Raw genomic sequence first — 6,962 nt, forward strand, 5'->3', positions numbered from 1 at the left:
ATTAATCTGTATGTCACTACAAAGTCTATTTTATTTTTTATTTCATGCGTTCACATGATCTTTTTGTTTGGAATTTTTCGTTCTAAGAAGTAGTTTCTGCCGTTGGTGGCACACAGTGCAGTCACGTGACTATGGCCGACTGGCAAAAAAAGAAAGCGGTGATGAAAGCGCGCCACATTCAAAACAGTTGCTGCTCGTACTACGCTATCGAAACTCCGATTTTCTACACAAACTTTCCTCGGCGCGGTCCAGTCTGCTTACGTGCTTTTAAGGCGAAACGCTGGTGAGGCGTATTAGCAACTTCTTTTTTTAATTTATTGTACTTACGCCTTTTTCTCGCTTTCGTTTCTTTTTCTTTTGGCACGGATTACTTTAAACGGCTTTTTTTTCTGCTGTTGCGTGTTTGCGTCAGTTTCTTCTCTTTCATTTGTTCGTCTTAGTGCGCAAGCAGACTGGAACACGCCACAGCCTCCCTAGAATCGGGGTTCTGCGAGGGTGGTGTGCACCTGTCCTACTCCCGTGACATCATGTTCAGGCTTCACGCTGCACGCACTATTCTACAACTGTTACGGTTCGAATCCACAGTGTTACAAATTTTGCAAACCAGGCACGTTAATTCCACAAAGGTCCAAATTCTGGGCCCATCCCCCAAGTGGCCATGTGTTACGAAGGAAGTAATAGCAACACGAAAAACGACTTTTCAGGTTTGTTTGCTTTATTTCATTTTGCTCTTCACCGCTCTTGTTTGAAGAAGCTCTCCACAGTCGGTTTTTTTTTCGTAGAGTTCAATCCCCTCACAACCCTCTCTTCCTTCGCGCCCTTCCCACTCCCGCTTATGGTCCCTCTAGCGTCACGTGGTTGCTTTAATTCTCGGCTCTCCCCTTTACTCGCTTTCGATGCTCTGCTTCCTACCACACGACGGTGACGCTGAACAAAACCCGTTGAAAGGTGTTGAGATCGCGTCTCACAATAGGCACGCGACGTTGATTGTATTGTAGAGAAGATAATGAAAAGATGCAACAAACCATCAAGCCATCGGGGTATTTGCGTACCAGCATTGACCATGTGGAAGAGGAAGGCCCGATTATGTCCAATCCACACACGGGGATATGCGCCAAAGACGTGCCAGGGGAACACGATCAACCCATAATGTGCATGCGCGAGAAACGAGCTAGGTTACAGGTCATTTTTGCCAATTCGTTGCTTACTCCATTAAACACCACCCTCCTTTCAGTTCACGCCTTGCAGTTATCATCCACAGTAGTAAGGATTTCGTTTGATAAAATTTTCCCCAAAAACGCTAAGCTTCTCCCGCCTAACAGAATCAAAAACATTCTCTTGGCTCACGAGTCCAAATACCCATCCCACATGGACATTGCAACTGACGCTTCGAAAAAAAAATGAAAAGGTTGGGGAGGGTATTTTCTGTAAAACATTTAACTCGTCTTTTTCATTGCAATTACCAGATTTCATCCCCATTTTCTATGCAGATTTCATCCCCATTTTCTATTTTCTATTAATTGTAATTGAAACATAACTCTTCTTGGCCAATTCCAGTAAGTGGGTATGCGCCATTTTTCGGGCCACCACCACCACCTCAACGATCGGACCTGCGTTCCTATCGGCTTCACCCCTGTGAATACACCCCCTCAACCGACTATCGGCGCGTCGACTGTCTCCTTGACAACATATGTAATACGTATAAGCTATCCTGCCAGTAACGTTTTCACAAGAAATGAGTGCGACGCAACCCCTCGAGGGAGTCTGTCCACCATGCTGATGATAAACAAAACGCATGGTCATGCAACGCTTCGTTCGAAACTGCTTTGCGAGCAGACGATAACTGAATAGCAGGCTCCGGCTGCAGACGAATAGACGTGAGGTAGGAACCTGCGGAAGCTATGTCCGCCAAACCACCTAAAAGAAACGCGAGATCTGTAAAAGACGTCTCCACTGATTATATTGCGCACACACCCGCTGACAGTCGACTGGTGACGGTCGATGGTGCGGTCGCCACCAACGCTTCTGTAAACACTGCTCGCCGCGTAAAACCGCAGCGCACACTACACTTTCTCCTCGGCGGTCATGGAGCTAATGCCGTTTCTAAGTCATCGCAAACGGGGGTTCTGTCGCCAAACGACTCCACAACCAATGCAAAGCACTTTTCTGGAGAAAGAAACGGGCCCGAAATTCCTATTTTGTTTAAAAGACCTGTCGGGGTAGAAATGTGTGTGCTACGGAGAACAAAAATATAAACTACGCCACAGCAGCGGCCACTACGGGCGTCCCGAGTTCAACTCGGCCGTGCAGAACCATGCCCGAGTTTTCTCCGAGTTCTAATGTCAGTCAAACACATCCAGCCACTTCGGGGGCGTGGCGTAACAACCGAAGCCACACCCATCCATGGCGCCCACTTTGTGTGGGCGTAGCGTCGTAGCCACGAAGTCGTCATTTGATGCCCGCTAGCAGTGACAAGATCTTAGCACAAAACAAAAATGAAGTTCCCAGGCCGCCGTCAGCCAACGGTGCCACAGTCGCGGGGGTGTACGGTCCAAACTGGAGTTCACTATTGTACAAGCCAACAATAGAGGCAAAAACGAGATGATTTTCCCATGGGAGCCTTCTTCATAGACCGTGAAAGCATAGTCGATGACTAATGACACAACTTCAACTCCTAAAACGCACTCGCCAATTCTTAAACGCACTCTTCAATCGACACGGGACGATTTCTGATAAGCGCCTGTCGTGCACACTCAAGCAAGCCGTAAACAAAAGCCATATTTGATGGCCGGGAGCACGGCGCGTTCCATTCGCTACAGTGGACACGTTTGATTACTTCGTTTGCGCTTGCGCAGAGCTGCACTGTGACTGCCCTCAGGCCACGTTGCAAACGTAATTCAGTGGAAGAACAGAACACCGAGAAAAACGGACCGCCACTTACCGGGTGTGGCCAACAGCCACGCTGGGGATGTCAAAGTAGCAGAGAGGTTATCTAGGTTTATGCTCGGGTATGAGTATTGGAGAGCGATTTCAGAGGGTGCTGCACCCTCTGAAATCGCTCTCCAATACTCATTCCTGAGCATAAACTTCAAAGCGGCTTTAAAGCGCCTCAAATTTACGCCTGCCGATTTTTTGTGCTGCATGCGGAAGATAGCACACGCCGTATACTTTATCAACGTAAGCGGCCCCAACACAGCACGCTGAATATGCAAGGCGTGCTGCGCGCGATTCCGGTGGTTTTGCTCAAGGTGTATCGAATGCTCCACTATCTCTGCTTTCATAACCCAAGCCGCTGGAAGCTCGAGAGTAGGCAAACTCGAGCCTTCCAGAACAGCGCCCCAGGAAGGGAGCTTCTGTACTGTCGAAGACACTGAACGTCGCGTCAGAGGAAGATTCGCATGGTATATTTTATTCAGCACTAAAAGCCTCCACATTGCTCCTGAGCTGTCGAAAAAGGTCGTTCCTCTGCAGTAGTACTGCGGGGAAGACGCTCACGAACACGTAAAATTGAAACAATAGATGGTTTTGATAGTTCATTTCAAATACAAGTAAAAACTCATGCACCCCTCCGTCTAACGACGACGATGGTCGAATGCGAAGCTTTCTTATGACGGATCCTTTGGTTGTCGTCTGAGTTGAGATTGACTTTCGACCGCGTCGGAATGAAGCAGTCGGATAGACGCCGGCTTCATAGCGCGAGGAACCCAGATTCGATCCCCGCAACAGGAAGCGTTTTTTTTTCTATCACTTTAGTGTTTATCGCGACAGACGCCATTAGTGAAGAACTCTGAAGCTTCGCTTTAAAATTTCTGGGATGAACTTTGCGACGGCCCAGCCAGAATACAAACTCGCAAATAAACTATTCATGCAGAATGAAGATACGAAGGCGAGAAACCTTTGGGCATGTAAATCCTGCAACACTTAAGACGGTATTCGTTGAAAAGTTTAGCGGTCAATTTCTTCTCTTGGCAACACTGGAAACGGCCACAGACATGGCTGATGCGCCACGGACACGGCGCAGCCTGGGCCACTGCGTCCGCACGCCGAAGAAAAAAAAAGACACCGGCGTGCGTCATCTGCTCCGTTCCAATGCGATTCTAAACTGTGGCGCCAACAGGGATGTTATTAATCGCACTCACAGTGAGCTCGGCGCAATACTTCGTGTTCAGCGAAGAGTTCATAACGTGAAACACAGTCATGTGTTTCACAGTCGTGCTTAGCTGGACAAGTGCCGCCATCCCGCGGAGCCCGACGTAACGAGTGACGGCGCACCGTGGCCACGGGCGCACTCACACGGTTGCATGGAGGAGAAGAGGGGTGCCTGATCTGCGGGCCGTGCGCACAACGTCGCCTAGCAACAGACGCTTGGCCACAGATATGGCGGCGCACACTTGGTTGCCTGCATGCATTCCACGCAATTGAATACCGAGGATACAATTTTTTTGCGCATGAGCGTGCGGGATCTCGCTTTTCCGCCGATGTTAAGATTTTAACAAACTTCTCAGCACACGGCTGCCATTACAGGTTGTGATTACACTGAGGAAAATGCATTGCAAACGGATGCAGCAGGATGCAGAAAGACGCATGTGCAGATATCAAACAAAAGCGAAACAAAACGCACGAAAAGTATTGAAGGCATGACAAAAATCAAAACAGCGTGCCAAATTCAGGCATTGCATACAAGGATAAAGCCCCTGGTACAATATAGTACAGCACTTGAGTGTGCTGGTTCGCAGCTTTAGCTCTAATTTCCGCTCGTTTTAAACTGAGTCGTTGCGCTCGCTAAACTGGCTGCAACGAGGAGGGAGATTGGGGAACACAAAATGAGATTTATTTCAGCGGCTCGGTCAACGGCGCACATAACGGTCACGCTTTCTTACAACACAGAATAGCGCACCCCCGGCGCATATTCGTACAGAGTGGTTGTTTGCAAAAGCCATAATTGCATATTTCCAGAGCCGAAATTCTGTAACGCTCTCCGCTCGCAGAAAAGCATAAATTGAGAGTCTAACACCAATATTGTCGTAATACCCTAAATAGAGATAACTGGTTGAAGGGAATAAAATAATAAAGCAAAGAAAAAAAGCAATAAAGCGACTATAAAAAAAACGTATGAAAACAAACGTATTAACTTCAAACACCTAATTTTAAAGCGAAGACAAGAAATAAAAAGAAAGCCCAGGAACAAACACCGAAAGCAAAAAAAGAATCGTGAAATCAGAACAACCCTGCAACACACTGCATTCGCACAAGAAATCATACCTAATGAACTTAGCATATTTTATAGTTAAAACCACACACGTTTATACAGTTGGTCTGACAGAGAAGTATATAAAGTAAAAAAATATAACCATGAAAAAATACTTCTTATACGTCTTCTACACAAAACGAACGCTGATATAAGCACCTCGCATCTACATAAAATCTACTTCATTAGCAAAGTTATGTACATTTATCGCTATAAGCGTAAATGTATACCTGTCATTTCGAAAAACAACTATTAAACCATCAAACAATGAAATAACCCAACATATCCGGCTACTCTGCCACTCCTGGCTGATAGCCTGATCAACCTATTCCTAGGCTGTTCAATGAATTTGTGCACATGCTTAAGGTTAATGTTTCTCAAGTGCTTGGAAATGGTCTGGATTATATGACTAGCTGGAATAATGAGATGATGAGCTCTCTCACGCCAAACCACTATTTTCGTATGATGCATCACAGAATAGTCAGCACGGCATCAAGAGAGAAAACGAAGTTCGTTTTCTGAAATACCTATGCCCGAATCCCGTTTTCACTTCACTGGGGATGTCGCCGCAAACCTGTTTAAACCAGCAACATAGGTCGATTAATGAATGATGCTGGGACACATTCCACAACTTGGTGCTCCCGATTAAAAGTAAGTTGCAATTTTCCATTGTATACCGGGGTTTGACTGTAATTTAGCTTTGTGATGAAAAGATGCAGAAAGGTACTACCAAGCTATATCATCTAATTGGTACTGTCCTTTCGAAGCTCCAATCAAAGCTTTCACCTTACTTACTAGCAGTAAACTTCTACTAAAAAAATGGTCTAAGCCAGTCGCCATAGTGGCTATTAGGCTGTTGTGACGTGATCACGCGAAAACGTTTATATTTATAGAATTTCTATGCCATGTAGCTAATGTGCGTATCTCTTGCAGCGAAACTGTATATGTTTGGGTTTAATCGCATATTTTTTCCCCGTCAACAATAATACAGTGCGTCCTCTGTAGACACACGCTCCAATAACGTGCGTGGCAAGTTTCCTGCGACTCCCCGCTATGGTGATATCCCTGGACCGTACATCCCGCCCAGTTAGCCAGGAGAAAAAGTCCCCGCCTGTTCCGATGTACGCTACATTCAAATAACCGCTCGGACTGTGGCATACACGGTGTACGTGCCTCGTGTTACACCCAAACGAAGGTTGGGGTGCTCACGTCAACGCACCTTCACTGAGTCAGGGATGCAAACACCACGCCCATCTCTGCCGTTCGTGAATGTAACACCGACACCTCCTGACGGGACAACAAGTGTTTTTTTTTTATTTCTATACGAGTGCTTCGATTTCATGTGCCACAATAATTCTGAGAATTGCAGCTCTCACAAATGGTCGTTCTTACAGTTTGCTAAAAACATGTTCAACGCTCCAGATGAGGCTATCAGTGTATGCCACAGTGACCATAAGGCCATCCTCGCAATCATCATGAACGCGAAGCACTGACATGCTGATCAAGCTAAATAATGACAATTCATCAACACAATGCTAAATATGTCTGCGTACGTTTCGTCACAGCGACCGCCGTAAAAATGAGTTCCGACCTTTATTGAAAAATATGTCACCACAGCTTTGCCGCTCGTCGTCCTTCGCATACACGGTGAATGACTCGTGTATTTTCTGACAGTGTAGGCAGTTACTATTCTCACGCGTAACAGTTTCTGGGC

This window comes from Haemaphysalis longicornis, unplaced genomic scaffold (assembly GCF_048455015.1).
Source record: "Haemaphysalis longicornis isolate Haplotype H1 unplaced genomic scaffold, Haemaphysalis longicornis Haplotype H1 scaffold_5, whole genome shotgun sequence".
Taxonomy (NCBI): Eukaryota; Metazoa; Arthropoda; class Arachnida; order Ixodida; family Ixodidae; genus Haemaphysalis; species Haemaphysalis longicornis.